The following is a 15,137-nucleotide window of genomic DNA, read 5'->3' as shown; positions in this document are numbered from 1 at the left end:
TTAGTCTCCACTTCACTTCCTAATCTGCAATTGCCTCTCTGAATATCACACTAACTGTACCCAAAAAAAAACAAAAAAAATGTTTATGCGAATCTTAGTGGTTCGCGCTTTGCCTTTGTGAATTCAGTCGCATACCAAGTTATGAATGAAAGCTCCTTTCATGACTGAAACCGCTCTTCGAGCGCTCATTGGCTCCTCCACGTGACTCGTGTGCACGCACGCATGCGTGAATGACGTAGCCAACACCCGAAAGGATCAGACCCGCCTTTAGGAGGCAGAGTGTGTGACGCGGCTTACGTCACAGGGCAAAACAACTCGCTAGCTTCTAACCACTAGCCTTAAGTAAACTAACCCTTCACGTCTTGATATTACCAAACTGTTAGCACAATGCTAACCGGATGTGAAGCGTAATTCATAACAACTTGCTAGCAGCTAATGCCAGCAAAAGCTTAAGTAATCTAACCCTTCACATCTTGTAACATTAACAAACTTTAGCACAAGGCTAACTGAATGTGAAGTGCAACTCGGAAACATCTCAGAGAAGTAGATCCATAGAACTCCCCGTATTCGGACCCGAGTCCTCTGTGCTTGTGTGGTTAAGCTGAAGGATTCGGATTTCTGCTTTCCAGTCCATCTCATCATGGACCAACGTTTATCCTTTTCATCATCCTGTTTCTTAGTATTTAACTGTGAATTGATTTTAATTAATGAATAAGTTAACACATTGCTTAATATAAGAATGTTCAGTGCATTTGCCTGTCTCTTTATACCTATTTTCAGGAGCCAGCAAATTAGGTCCGAGGTCATGGAGATCTTGAGTGGAACTGAGGACTGGAAGCAACTGTTTCTATTGTTATTTCTAGGAGTTAATACTGTCTAAAATGTCTAAAGTGATTTTGCTATATTTTTACGGTTAAACCTTTTAAAGTGATTCTACTTTTTATTCAAGATAGACTTTGTGTAGTAAGAATATTACTGCCTGAATGTAGATTATACCAGTTTTTAACCAGTTTCGATAAAGACGGCTGACAGTACAGTCAGCCTTAGATAAGAAACAGATTATACTGTGTGTGTGTGTGTTCTATTTGATTGTTGATCCGTTTCACAGGTCTGGAGTCAGCTCTAATCAGTCTAAAGGGTGTCTGACATTTATGTTTAGATATTGTTCAGAATTGTACGCACGAACCCCACATGGAAATGTTCCTAGTCTATCTGTGTTTTAACCAATCAGGTTAGAACACCTATATGTATGACGCAGTTAATGACGTTATGTGAGAGTATAATTGTTATTGATTGGTGATTGTAAGCAGAGCGGCCTAGGAACTCATTGAGAGTGTTGAAGCTGGCTTCTGCGAATGAAACTGCAAACTATCTTCAGTAAACTTAATTTATTTTTTTAAAATCTCTGACTCCGGCTCTTCTTCATCTACCAGACTGGTCATTCTTTGGGTTAAACTGTAAACTATCCCTACAAAGCGTACAGGTTATCCAGGTTGCAGATCAAAAGATTGGGTTCATCTGTCTGACATAACTGACCCCTGCTGAAGAATGTGTTAGATACTTTGGCGTTTTGTGACTATGGCGTGGATCACAGTGGCATCAGCAATCGTACTCCAAGAAACACCGACCGTGTCAACTGGCATACGGTCAATCTTGGTTAATTACCCTGTCATGGTTGCTCATCCTTGTCTGTCTTTCAGTTTTATTTTTATTCATATTTACCGATATCCATTATTAGTATTATTTTCTTTCATTTTTCTTTCCCTGTACACTCGTTCATCCGAGCGAGGTGCCATTTTGTCTAACTTATCGTTAGTATTACTTATTTATTTTAATTTTTTTGAGTTACTGTTATTTTTATTTACCTAATTAATTTTTTTCTTTGACCTGCTCAGAGACCACGCTATTGAGAACCACCAGGGTGATCTAAATAATTGATTGATAATTTGCACAGCCTGGCGCATGACTAAAATCCATGAGGTCCAGATATCAACTATTAAATAGCCACCCCAATCCGACATCCGAAGTGTCCGGCCCCCAGTGGATCCTTAGAAGGACCAACGTCTAGCCGGCACATACCCCCTAGCTGACAACCCTGTCAGACTAATAATATAGCACAATGCTAACATCCACTCGATTTGGCCATGTAGGTCTCTCTCTCTCTCTCCCTTGTGATCTCTGTCTCACCCAACAGACCAGCATGTCAAGTGCGTCCAGCCCGCTGTTCACTGGGACCAACTGGAGGCCTGGTTAAGTGCTTAACCCACAACCTCCTGCCCAACGACGCCATGGAGCTGCACCGGCCAAGCAGAAAACAGCTGGACATCTGCATTAATCCGCTGAGGTCGAACGACCTAGCCCGGAGCCATGACAGCCAAGCCCAGACTCAACTCTCCAGGGTCCTGACACACCTCACCCTTGCATGGGACAGATCCATAGGAAAGGGTCTCAACCAGCTGGAGCATCGAGTCCAGGACGCCTGCAAGACGACGAGGGAAAAGGACACCGAACTTCTGGAGCAAATGGACGGACTACAGTGCGCCCGATGGAGCTACAAGCGGACAATGGACACAAGGAGCGACGAGAGGAGAAAGCCAAAGATGAACTGAGTGTAACGCTACAAGCTGAAACACTATTGTAAAGAGCAGAACTAAAGACAGTGAAGCTCGGGTCAAAGCCTCTAAAGTCAACGGCTGAGGGCCCAGCAAAATTCCAACACGGAACCCAACCAAGAAACTTTAAGCATGAACTTGACAGAGTTCACCCAGAACTGTCACATTCCTACAATCCATGTGACTACCCGAAAGGGGAATTGCTACAGTCAGCCCCAAAAGCCAAGATTGGATAGACCAGCAGAGGGGGGTGAATCCAACTCATATTGCCTGCCAGCCAGCATTCCAGCAACGCGCGTCAGCAACACAGGGCCAGGACTCCCTCCAAAGGGGTCCCCCAAGACAGACACCATCTGTCAACCAAAGACTTTCAACCAGCTAGCCAGGGAAATGACAACTTTCACCCCAAACCCTGCTGGAGGCAACGACACGCACTCCTAATTCTAAGACATTGACTTTTACACAGACGAGGCCAAGTGCCACTCTCTGTGACAAATTATATCTGCTAAGAATTACTTCGAGCCGTGAGGCAAGAAGCTTCCTGAATCAACAGCCCTGTGCCATCAAAGCAGATTACGAGTCGATGCAAAAGCTCTTACTAGAGTGTTTTACCTGACCCCGTGTCAGAGTAAGGACTGATTGTCGCCATGGGTCTCAGAACAGCCACGAGATCTTACAGGCATACTGCAGTCGACTACACCAACCCTACTGCGAGACAGGAAATGAGCCACGACCGGAGGAGCATTTCAACTTCCAGATTCTCTCTCTCCCAAAAAACCTGCTTTCTGTGGTGAGTCCGCACTCGGGTTTCCCTGCCCCCACGCCCTGACCACCCAACAGCGGCAGAGTTTAGCTCATAAAATCTGTTTAAAACAAAGACTGCTTTGAAACACTGTCAAACACCTACAAGCTACCCTGTCTCAGAATCTCATCTGGAGCTGACTTTAAAAGGCTGTTTCCCAGCCGCAAGACTTCCAACAGTGAGTTAAAGCCTTTCTCCGCCAGCAGAGGACAGCACCGCCAGGAAGGCATATGTCCCAACACCAGACAGGATGCTTAGAAACACACTGGGACTCTCCACAAGCAGCCCAAAAGGAGCCTAACAGCAACCAAGGAACGCCAACCTGCAGTAGCTAGGAGTTTAAGCAACCAGCATCCAGCTCGTTACACGCCAGAGAAAGCTAAAGGTGAAAACCTGACACCAAAAAATAACACAGTGGCATCATGAGCAGCAGATCTGCTGAAAAACTTGAAGGGGGCCCTACAAGAAGTCAATCCAGACTCCTTATGACTAGAGGGGGGTCCAAAACCACTTACCCCCCCTGAACACCTGCCTTCTGCTCCATCCCCGCAGAGTACTGTGTATCTAACTACAGTGTCACACTTCCCCCAAGCAGCAGCCAATGCCACCATGCATGCAACCTCAGGTATCAGAAAACACTGTTCTGGTTGTTTGTTTACCTCCTGAGCCACAGCCCACCAACCAGCCACACATGCGTACAAACAACTGCACTTCAACTCTTGGGGAACCTGATCGAAATGGTGTGGCAACGACGCGCTACTTGGCTATAACCGTGGAGATGAAAGACAGATGAGAAACGCTGGTCAGCGCGGGAGCAGACCTCACATTAATGTCATCTTCCCTGTTTGAGTAACTCAAAGCAAGAGCTCAGAGACTAAAATGAACACTTAAATGCCAACCAGGCAGGCTGATGGTGCAAATCATACAGCCAAACTGAGGTTCAACTCACATACATCGCTCCCATTCATATAACTATTGTCCCCATGACTGCAGTGCACCCTTTGTACCCGTCGCCAATGGGCACATACCTGCTGCTGATTGGTAAAAATCTGCTGGATATGTTTGAACCTCTTTTGAACTTTGAACTCCTTAAAATCTGGGCCCAAGTGCAAGAACTCTCACAGCCGTCAGGTCAACCCCAACAGACTTTCAGGTCACCAAGGTCGCGGGAAACCGCTGGAGCCCGCGGGAACCCAAACTCAACAACATAGACGGGGTCAAGGTCGCTACTCTGCAGCCTTCAAACCAGCTAGCAACCCCAACGCTTGCTGCCCCAGGCCTCAAAGGGCTTAATGTTGAATAACCTGACGGTGAACGACACTGTACTTGCACTATGAGCAGACAACCCAGCAGCCATCAGCCTCGCACGGTGCGACACTCCGCCTGAACACACCCCAGACCTGTGTTCAACTAACAAGCATACACACTACTATCCAAATGCTGAACTCTCACATGACAACTGCCAACAGCATTTGCACATTGAACTTGAACCGTAACGGCGACTGGTTGACCCATTCCCTCCTAACTCTCACGGCCTCGCCTCACGATGTTCACATCGGAGCTAATAGCCTGATACATCTTCAGGCATATATATAGACACCCTTAACAACCGGTTAAAGGCACCCACACTTCTCACAGCCAACAACGATGGCCGTCACCCTCAAGAAGCCCCACTCAGGCCAGACCATGCCAGAGGTCTGCTTCGTCATCAGCAAACAAGACTCTGTGGTGCCAGCCTATACAAACAGGTGCTCTATATGGCTCTCCATACGAAAGGCCGAACTCTAAACCATACATTGGGTTTTTCTTCCAACCAACAACAGAAGGCATAAAACTGGGCCTCTACCTGGAAGCCATACCCTTAATTGAACTGTCCTCATGAACAGTATATGTCTTGCGTAAGAGATGCATAGCAACTGACATAAAAAAATCCCCAAAGACTACCGACTGGGTCGGATTGGCCAGCTACGAGTTCCATGACTTTGAACTCTTGGGGCCAATTATTGGCCTCACCCAACATGCAACGACACCAGAGGGGAGCGTTAGAAAACACAGACTATACTGTTCCATTCAAGCTCGCCACACTCACGTCGGTCTTACCAGTAAACAAAGAACAGGTAGGCAGAAGTGAGCTCACCGAGGACTAACTCCTTGCCGTGTGCCCAGCCACTTGTCACTCCATCACTAACATGGATAAAGACAGGGCACTTTCCTCAACAGAACAGACATGCTGAGGCCATGCAGGATGATGTCAACCGACAAACGTCAGCACATCCTGTATGACTACAACGGGTCCCTCGCTAAAGACTCTTTAGACTGCAAGTCCCACTGACCTTCACATGGAAATATCCAACTCCATGCTGGGAAAAGGACATCTGTCTATGCAACAACACCTACTCGGCACCCATCTGGACCGTCCTCAAGCCAAATGTCAAAGGGTGCCTGACTATAGAAAGCTAAATCAGCAAATGCCATTGTCAAATGACAACCACTGGAACAGGAAGTGCCCAGAATTCAAGGACCAACCATCTTCTCAACGCTTGATGTGGTCCCCGACTTCTGGACGATACCTGTACATCCAAATGACCAGCATAAGCTAGCTTTCACCTTGAACAATAGACACTAAACGATCATGAGGTGCCCTGTCGGCTAGGCCAACTCACCAGCTGAAAGCAACACCCTCCTGAACAAAGCATATCCCGATGCTTATGTTAGAGGCAACCTCAGCTACGTTGATGACATCCTTAATGAAAGTACCACCTTGTCTGGCCACTCAAAGGAGACAGACCATGTCCTACAACAGTTGACTGTGGCTAGCGCAAAAGACTACCGCCTAGCAAGGTCTCCGAACTGAGCAGCTCCCTAAGTGGGTGCAAATACTCCAGACACGTCATTAAGAACTTTTTAAAGACTTCTAGAACCGTGACCACCCTGTTCAAAAAGGGCTGTCCTTCTGTTTGACGGAAGGTCAACAGCTGGCCACGACTGAATTGAGACGTCTGGGCATATGCAAGTAAGACACTCCTTGCGCCAGAAGGCAAATACTTAGACTGTGAAATAAGATCGCTCTGCACGGTGGGTGCCATTTCAACAGCTATCCTCCATCATAGACACCTGCCACCAGCCTGTCATGTTACTGAACAGTCAACACATCAGGGATGGCATAAAGACTAACGCCAGTACGACCATGCGGCCGATGGCCCCCCAGGGCCACTGTATTGACACGCGTTACATCTTAAGCCACAAACCCATGCTGGGCAACGGCCTAGCTGTTTACCAAGATTGTACAACTGACAAAGTACAAAACTCCAAGTACTGGGATGAGAATGCGTGCCAAGGTATGCCCACAGCCCGTGTCGATGGATGCTCCCACAAACATTGCAGTATGCAGAAATGGCAGTCATCATTGTAACCCTTCAAAGCACAGCAGCCCATGACATCAGAGTGCACTTAGCTGCACAGACTCCAACTTGCTAGACTCTGTTTCACGTTCCACCTCCCAGGGTGTAAACAAAGGGCTTCAGAACCGCCCACCACAAGCCTGTGAAACATCAACACTTTTTCTTTTTCCCCCTAGTAGGCGACCACAACACTGACAGCCATATCATGGTCGTCTACTGAAAAAAGATAACAACATTTTAAACTTTTAGGCACTGACAAGGACCTGAATGACAGGACAGATGCCCTTTCCAAGAAGGCGCATCACACAGTGGATCATGGTCACCACCCAACCAAAACCCCGAGATCTGGCATCTGTAACCGGCAGCCAACAACCCTGCCTAACCGAACACAGCTGCCACATCCAATCTCACCAGCCCGACAAATGTCGACAAACGACATTGCGAACACGTAGGTGTCTGACTCCTCACGTCAGACCAGGTTTATTTTTACTTTTACTTTGTCTCTTGTTTGTTTTTTTTGTTTTTTTCTCCCACTCACCCCACCCACCACCTGATCTTTCTGTCTGACCTAAGCTTCATAGCAGATGTCACTCAACACCTCCTACATCTTAAAAAACCAGTGCGTATGAATCATTTTTGGGTTGTCCCTGAAGACCCTACGACACCACAGTTCGTGCTCCCTCAGAGCCAGAGGGGGGGTAATGCTAATGTACTGACCCAGCACACAACAAAACATGCCCAGGGCGCTGATTTACCGAGCACCACAGCAACACAGAGAAACCATCATCTCATGATCAGACACCCAGATGGATCGGGCGGGACACTTCCATGGGCTCACAAGGAGCAACAATTTTTTTTTGTGTGTGTTTTTCTCTCCTTCACTTTCTTTTCCCCTTGAACTCATATGCCAGTACACCAAGTGGGTAGAGTGTCTCTCAGCACCGATGACACAGCCCAGACCATGGCATATCTTCTGATGATGTAAACAACTTGGACCAAGGCACCCCCCCCCTGCACTACCAACATCACACAGAAAGTGCAAAGACTTCTGGTTGTATACGCTCAGCTGCATAGCAGCCAACCCTCAAACCTACGTATCACAACCAGAGTAACAAACATTGGGCCACAAGCCAAGAAAAGGGGTAGAGACCCTGCAACCGGTGTCACAGTGAAATGCCCAGCCAAGCACAGTCATCGCAGACACTACCTACTCTCTCCCCTGTTCCCTTTCTCTCTCTTCCTTCTCTACACAGGATACAGCCACGATCCTGTATCTCAGTCTCACCAGAGGACCACTGCAACCTCACAACTATACTCATCTATAACTCATCTCTGGAAAACTGCAGGATAACTACCACTCCGTGCCTCCCAACAGCAGGGAAGCACACATTAACAAGGGGTTTGCCATTCAATAAGATACAGGAATCAGTAAAAAAGTGCACCGCCGCACTTCCACAAGCCTTTCAGCGGAAAGCTGGGAAAGGAAAGGAACGCCAAGGAGCTGCGCCCACGCTGATCGAAATGAAACTCTGTCCAGCTGACTCAGGAACGGACATCGAGGGACCCTCACCTCCAGCCCAACCAACAAGTTAAGTTAGATCCCAACCAACCGGGTTTTCTCCGAACCACGTTGTCTGGGAAGAGGGGGACTATAACATAACTGGTAACATATATGCTGGAGGTAAACATTCCGTTCAACATTCCATGAAAACGGTCTGGGCTCAGTCGACAGGATGGTTTATGACTCCTGGCTCCACAAAGTCTGGGTACCCCCGACAGACTTACGTAATCCAGGGAGACTGGAGAGAAAAGGCTAGAGCTTCAAAGACATTCCTGCCCAAATACACACACACTCACACACACAGGCTGTTCCGACAAAAAGAAAATCAGAAACTCAGAAATCCTGGACCAGCACAAAACTAAAGTGTTATGTTTTGTAAACTTTGCATCTCATTTCTGATTTTTCTTACCTGTGTAACCTCTCTTATAACCTGTATGCCTGTTCCCTTTAGGCCTTTGAAAAATTATGTTGATGTACTTTTAAACCCCCCATGTTTGGTACCGATGGGTTTCTGCTGACATTTTACAACACATGATGCATAGAGCAAGATCATAACTCGCATTGCTTTATTCTTTAATTCCCTACATTAAATGCCTCTCCGCATGCTTTGGGCGGACACCCAAATTTGCATACGAACAGCCTAGAGACAAAGGAAGATTTTGCGCTCAAACTTTGTCCTGAAATCATTGGTCAAGAATGCTGAACGGGTTGTCACGTGACCCGCAGGTATAACCACACTGCTCCCCAAACATCTGGGCAGAGAAGATCTGAACAAAGAAGCCATCAAAGGTGGGCCCCTTTGATGGGCCAGCGGCTTTTCTAAGCCGCATGGACTTTTCCCACCACGCTTTTCTTCTTTTCCAGCAAAGTAAACTCAGTTTAAAGTTTGCGATCGCGTTCCTCAGAACTGTACAACAAACTCCACGCATCAAGAAGGACATCAAAGGATTTTCCATCACGACGGAAGAAAGACTAGCATAAAGAGAGAGACTTCCAGACATGAAAGTCCAGGTATTTTTAGTTATGCGATTAAGCTGTGCCCCTTTTATCAAAAAAGGTGTTTTTGTTTTTATAATCTTGGTGATCCTTAATGGTGCGTGTGGAACTGAAAGTTTTGTCACTCTTTTATCTGAAATCTGTATTTCCTCGCTTTACTATTTCTCTTTGTTGTTACATGCTTGATAGACCCGTATAGACCCGATATCTCCACGTGGTTTTACCTTTGTTCTATGTTAATGTATGTTTGTGCGTTTGTTCGTTATCTGTCTGACTAGTCAATAAATCCCTTATAATCAAATGAATTGTATGGTTTGCCTCACGAGAAAATGTCAATGAAATACAGATTCCCCTGCCTAGCTATTATAAGTTGATTAAAACTTATGAATGATTAATCTACTTCACAAGAAGTAGCAATTAAATTCCCTTTTTCTAAATGAATAGATCATTACCGTGGCCGCTCGGAAGAGCGGCGGCTCTAGTTATGTTTGTTTGGTCAAATTAACATTAAATTGATCCAGAATATTAATGATATTAATGATTAATAATAATTTGTTATTGTTGATAATTAATATTCATAATCTGAGAGTCCCATATGGTCGAGCGGGCAGGATCAGATACAATCATATGTTTGTTTGACCGAATTGACTGAAGCTTAAGCCGGAATATTAATAATTAAGAATAAACCATTATTGTTGATTATTAATATTCATAAAATGAGCTAATTTCTGTTACACCATGTTTACATAATGGTTCGCTTTGCCGGTGACAAATTTGTGATTTTTCTACACAAAATGGCGGTGTATATAACCGTGGATTAACTAATGCTATTGGCAACCCTCAGCGATCTAAAATAACATTACAGAATAACAGAAAATGGCCTCAAGATAAAAAACATTATCAATAATTACAAATTCCAGTATTACAGTTTTTTACAATGGCTATGACACTTTTTTCAATACATGTAACAAGTTTGCTAAACTCTTAACGCAGCAACAGACCTAAAATACACAATTGGCAAAACAGTTAATTTCATGCTCAAAATCACACATTATAAACTAAACCTCTAAACTACTTTTCAAAATACTATAATAAACGAACACACTACACCATGTCTAACAAAACATTGCAAACATGTTTCAAAATGAAATTATTGTTCAAAACACAAACACATGTTCTCACATGGTCACCCACTGAAGCTAAGCAGGGCTGCGCCCGGTCAGTACCTGGATGGGAGACCACTTGGGAAAGCTAGGTTGCTGCCGGAAGTGGTGTTAGTGAGGCCAGCAGGGGGCGCCCAACCTGCGGTCTGTGTGGGTCCTAATGCCCCAGTATAGTGACGGGGACTCTATACTGCTCAGTGAGCGCCGTCGTTCGGATGAGACGTTAAACCGAGGTCCCGACTCTCTGTGGTCGTTAAAAATCTCAGGATGTCCTTCGAAAAAGAGTAGGGGTTTAACCCCGGCATCCTGGCCAAATCTGCCCACTGGCCTCTGTCCATCATGGCCTCCTAACCCTCCCCATATCATGATTGGCATATCATCACTCTGTCTCCTCTCCACCAATCAGCTGGTGTGTGGTGTGCGGTCTGGCGCAAAATGGCTGCCGTCGCGTCATCCAGGTGGATGCTGCACATTGGTGGTGGATGAGGAGATTCCCCCCCCCCCCATTGTGTAAAGCGCTTTGAGTGCCCAGAAAAGCGCTATATAAATGTAACGAATTATTATTATTATTATCTTCCAACATAAACATTCAGTCAATCAGAACACACTGACAATAAAAACACTATCATCAGCTGACATTACAGAAACTCCATTAGTTTATGTGTCAGCTCTGCCCTTATATTTGAAGTCTCGTTACAGTTTTGTTTCGTTGGGTTAAGTAAATGCATGCATTTTCTTTCTTTTACTGCAAAAATTCTATATAAAGTGAAGAAAAAAAATTGCTTTATAAATTTTACAGTTTATGTAAAAAAAAATACAGACACAGAATTGCTGCAGTACAGACTTTTTTTGCAGAAGGACATCACTGCAAACAGAAAAAGCACCACAATTATAATAAAATAACAAAGTAATCTTCTATTCTTGCCACATGTTCTCATCCACATTATACTTGATATCTTCTGTGGCCCTGCACGGTAACTGTGGCCCTTTGGCCTATTATGATTTTTCTACGGCAACATCCCCAGCTTTGTCAACATTGAAAATTTCATGTGGTACTTGATTGGCCTCTAACTTCATGACTCTCTGAAAGTAATTAGACACAGTGTATGCAAATGCTGTACTGTATATGTACTGTATGTTCTAATGAACTCCAGGTTTAAAGAGTAGTTTACTGCAAAACACACTGTGTATCAGGGGCGGACTGGCCATCTGCACTGTAAACCCTAATGCTGTAACTAATTAATTGAGTTGAGTTCTATTAACTTAAATCATTAAAATTCGTTTATCTTAATTAACCTTGATGAGTATTTAGAACTTTTTCTTATTTTTGAGTTTGTAAAAATTTAATCTTTCAAGTAAGGTGAACAATTCTGCTGGGTTTAATTTATACAAAATGTCTCTTTAAAGTTTCATTAACTCAAATTCTGTCAGCCTAGTGATTTTGCGTCTGACGTCATCCAGGTTCACGTACGTGCTCATGCTTCATTCGTTTTTTTCAAGATGGCGGATCGGCCTCGCTTCACACTACAGTAAGTAAAATATTTACAAATCCAAGAAATATTAAATGTATGTTTTAATTAATATAATCACAGTAACAGTTCAATGTAATGTAGAGTTAATCAGGGTGCGTTTACATGTCGTACATTACAGAAAACATGTTTAGCCTCACTTGTTGCTAACTAACGTTAACATTACTGTTTAAAAAGTTAGAATCAGTGCAATGTTAGCGTTAGTTGTAATGTGTTAACTCTGAATTTTAACAGAGTGTGATAAAGACAAAAATATTTAAAATCGGCAGATTACATTTTTCAAAAAAATTTAAATCTTGGCGCGAGTATGCCTTTCCTCAGCCTGTGCTGAAGTTGTCATGGAGACGTGCGCTCTCACAACCGCATGTCATGGCGCTGCGCTGAACTCCATCCAGTCTGTGAATGTGGTATTATCTTCGCGATCTGTAGGCACTTCGGAAACGAAAGGCGCAAGAAACGTAACGTTAATCATAACTCAAATGATCTCCGCCTAAACACTAAACGGTATTTTCTGATGACGCGCAAAAACGTAGTCTCAAAACTTAACTCTTGTCACACGCAGCTTGTTGCTTGCTGATCCATGTATGAGGATAGCCTGACGGAGAACATTTAAGCTGCGCTCCTCACCTGAGCAGGTACAGAGCAGAGCTTCATTTTACACTACCACATTGAGGTAAAGTTGGTTTTATATTAATACATTCATTTAGTAACAACTTGTGACTCGCTCCATAAATTGTTTACCATGGTTCTTTGTCTATTCGTTCTGAAATCACATGCAAGTATGACATGAAAACAACATTACACTAAATGGACTATTTTTTTTGACTGAACAATGTTGTACTTTAAAAGTCATTGGCTGCTAATATGATTTCACCATTAAGAATATGCAAAAATTACCTTTCTGAAATTATATTATTAAGGAGAAAGTCTGAATGTGTAAATATAAAACTAACTTTACCTCAATCACCAGCACTGATCAACACTTAATATTTCCTCGCGCTTAAGACGACATCTCTGCATATCAATGATTACCTGATTAATGCGATCAGTTAAGTGAGTTTAAATGTCATTTAGGTCAAATGTATTTTAAAGGTATGATAAAAGTTTTTGTTTTTTTCAATCTATTTTTTAAAATGTCTACTCTGGAGAGAATATAAACAGCCTAAAAAACAAAGTATGCATATTTATAACACATTAATACAAAATTATGTTATTAAATAAAATAATAACAAAACAAAATATTCAAGACGTGGTAAAGAAGACAGTTTTCTGATGTGCAAATTTTGTAGCTTAAAATATATTTATATCTTAAAAATATAAATATTTTAGTCTATATATTTTTACATCATTAGACAATAAGGTAAGTTTTGTTATTTCTAGCTTTTAAAATCAGGCCTTAAATTTCTTTGTCGTCCTATTCAGTTTTAGAAATTTCAATACTGTTTAAATTAAATCTGTGTTCATCGAATTAAAGCAACTAACATGATAATCAGCTCTATTGCTAACCGTTTTGGAGGTTAACGTTAGACATCAGGCAATTGTACTACTTCCACTCTCAGCTAAATGACACTGTGACTTTGTGTACATACAGAATTGAAGGTCAGGTGTTGCTGACTACAGATAGGTTCTTAAATGGAGGCATGTGAAAGGTGGGTAAAATATTTATTTTGTACTACTATGCCTGGCATATCCAGATAAAATAAATATTACAGTGTATTTATCAATGATACTTTTGCAGCAAGGAAAGTGAAACTTCAGCTAGACCTTGAGTTCAGTTTACAACATGAAGATATTGCTTTCAACATCTGATCAACACCTGATTTTCATCTGAGGTAAAAAATAGATAAGTAAATGAAACATAATAATAATATAAATACATTTTTTCTAGAATTGTATATTTTGTGGTGTGGGTTTGTTTTATGAAATTCTCTCTTGTTTCTTTTTGCTGTTTGCAGAGTACCAACATGTTACAAATGAGAATTTTCCCCACAAATTCTTTGCAAAACTGGACCACCACCTATTTCATTTGATGACAATTTTAAGGCAAACAGCATCCAAAACTGGCAAGACAGCAGATACCCTGGCTAATCTTTTAAAGGTTTATGATGAGCAGGTATGTTTGGGGTCACGTGTTAAAGTATACATTAAAATATAATTTGAATTATTATTATTTTTTTAATTTTTAAAAAATTGATTCTTGATTTCCAGGAACTGAATGATGTCAGTTCATGACGGACTACTGTTATCAGAGGTCTTTTGGTCTTGCTGCGTGAGCGTGACTTAAGATTCTTTAGGAACACCATGGTAAGACTTCATTCATTCTTTTCACAATTAGGCATGTTTAATGAAAAGATGAAAGTTTTGAAAACTTTTACTTAATAACATATTTGTAATCAAGAATAATTGATGAATCATATAATATTGGCTCAGTCATTTTGATACTGTCCTTACATTAATATCCTTGAATTATGTTTTTAGATTGATAATCCTGCTGACTGAAGATGCTTTATTGGCCCTGCATTCACTGAGGGTCTCTGTTGTCCTGAAGAATGAATTGGACACCACCCACAGCACACTTCCAGACCTTTCTTGTCTTGTATGGATTAATGTATGCTCTTCACATAATATATAGTAAAGGACTTTGAACTTGTGCAAAAAGTTTTGCTTGGCATGGATGATGGAAAATAAAAAGTCTCGTAGCATGGAAACCTTAAAGAATGAGTTGATGTAGAGCTTTTTTTTTTTTTTTAACTTAATAAAGACTGTCTCTGGGGTAGTAACTTCAAAACATTTATTTACTTTTAATCGGTAAGTATGCATTTTATTATATATAGGGATAGTTTGTCCAAATGTAAAATTCTGTCATTTACTAACTCTTCACTTGTCCCAAACCTGCTTGAATTTCTTGCTTCTGTTGAACACAAAAGTTAAGTAAAGCTGACAACCTGTAACCACTGACTTTCTAATAGGAAAACAAATACTGTGGAAATCGGTGGTTACAGGTCTCAGCTTTTTTTTTTTTTTTTCAACAGAAGAAAGAAACTCAAACAGGTTTGGAATAAGTAAATGACAG

The 15,137-nt window shown here is 42.4% G+C and overlaps 1 protein-coding gene and 1 long non-coding RNA gene across 5 annotated transcripts in view; one reads left to right on the top strand and one right to left on the bottom strand.

Annotated features, from left to right (window-relative positions):
- Nucleotides 1-15,137, bottom strand: part of LOC147837713 (uncharacterized) — a 977,861-nt gene that overhangs the window by 392,931 nt on the left and 569,793 nt on the right. The window lies entirely within an intron of this gene.
- On the top strand, nt 12,020-14,782 carry LOC137489361 (uncharacterized). Of its 4 annotated transcripts, none has more exons than XR_015526529.1 (7): nt 12,020-12,064; nt 12,627-12,699; nt 13,656-13,713; nt 13,803-13,896; nt 14,020-14,177; nt 14,273-14,368; nt 14,543-14,782. It is a non-coding gene; the product is annotated as an uncharacterized LOC137489361 (long non-coding RNA). The 4 variants fall into 4 exon arrangements; XR_015526532.1 differs by having other exon boundaries at nt 12,627-12,737; XR_015526531.1 differs by having other exon boundaries at nt 12,020-12,522.

This window comes from Danio rerio, chromosome 25, assembly GCF_052040795.2.
Source record: "Danio rerio strain M-AB ecotype USA chromosome 25, GRCz13ab, whole genome shotgun sequence".
NCBI classification, from domain to species: Eukaryota; Metazoa; Chordata; class Actinopteri; order Cypriniformes; family Danionidae; genus Danio; species Danio rerio.
Note: the sequence above shows the minus strand (reverse complement) of the source record. Positions and strands in the feature narration are given on the sequence as shown.